At 49.5% G+C, this 1231-nt stretch overlaps 1 protein-coding gene across 3 annotated transcripts in view; it reads left to right on the forward strand.

Moving 5' to 3' along the window:
- Positions 1-501: 501 nt before the first annotated feature.
- Positions 502-1231, forward strand: part of LOC143297487 (ceramide synthase 2-like) — a 63098-nt gene continuing 62368 nt past the window's right edge. For all 3 annotated transcript variants that reach the window (XR_013057279.1, XR_013057280.1, XM_076609889.1), the window contains exon 1: positions 502-802. The gene's annotated coding sequence lies outside the window, so the exon portion shown is untranslated. The remainder of the gene's footprint in view (positions 803-1231) is intronic.

Genomic DNA, 1231 nt, shown 5'->3' on the forward strand with positions numbered 1-1231 from the left:
TGACGACGGAAGCTAAAGGTTGGGTCATTCAGACACCCACTCAACATCCGAGGGGTCTGTGTAGAGAAGAGAGGACTGGCCGTACTGAGTGAGTTAAAAAAGACTGAAATGAGGGAGAGTGGCGAAGATCGTGAACTAAACTGTTCCAGACAGATGGAGCTGAATGAGAAAAGGAAGACTCACCGAAGGACTGGGTTTTAACACCGGGAGCGAGTCAAACGTTTGTACGTGTATGTATGGGTGTATGTGTATGTGCCTATAGCTGTGCGCGCGTGCGCGCGTGTGTCTTGTATTTGTAGGTGCGCGCGTATGTGTATGTGTGCTCCCGTTCTCAAGCAAGCTGCCGTAACAGTGAAACTCACCTGGACTTTGTCACAGGATAGGACCCCTGTCCCTTTAATCACCACTATCACTGACAACATACCACGGCCAAATAGCTCTGACGTAGCAGCCTGAGGCTTGTCACCCAGTGTATGTGTGTGTGGGACTGGACCTCTCAGTCACTCTCTTCTCTCACCTCAGCACACCAGCACTCACTGACAGAGACAGCGGAACGGAAAGACTTTGAGGATCAAGAACAAAACTCAAAAAAATTCTTCGTGTCAACACAGTCCAGTCGGCCCTGTTTCGTGTACACTGGCAGAGCAAGTGCAGTCCTTGCTGGCCAGCTTCACAGCACAGCTCAGTGAACACCCCGAACTGACAAGACAAGACAAGACAAGGCAAGAAGAATTTGTTTCGACAGCTGCTGGCCAGGTTTCCTGAGGAAGGATTGCACCTGCCTCCTGTTGCAGCCACCCAGGTAATTCCGATGATGGTAGTGGGGGTAGTGGTGCGGGAGGTGGTGATAATGAGGAGGAGGAGGAGGAGGAGAAGAAGGAGGATATATATCTTTGTGGGGATGGTGTCGGTTGTTGGTGTATGTGGAGGTGATGACAGTGATGTCGATGATGATGATGACGATTCTGACTACGAGTGTCACATGCGCTCGCCCAGAACGGTGAGAGCACGATAAACATATACTCGTTGTCGTCGTTGTCGTTATCATCATCATCGTCATCATCATCATCATCATCTTCATCATCACAATTCCATTTCTTCTCCTCTTCCGTTTCGTTGAGGTCTGTGTGGTGTTATTGTTGCATACATCTTCCTCTTCAACATCATGTTGGTGACGAGGAACACACACACACACACACACACACACACACACACACACACACACAGAGAG

The sequence above is a fragment of the Babylonia areolata genome, chromosome 2, assembly GCF_041734735.1.
Source record: "Babylonia areolata isolate BAREFJ2019XMU chromosome 2, ASM4173473v1, whole genome shotgun sequence".
NCBI classification, from domain to species: domain Eukaryota; kingdom Metazoa; phylum Mollusca; class Gastropoda; order Neogastropoda; family Buccinidae; genus Babylonia; species Babylonia areolata.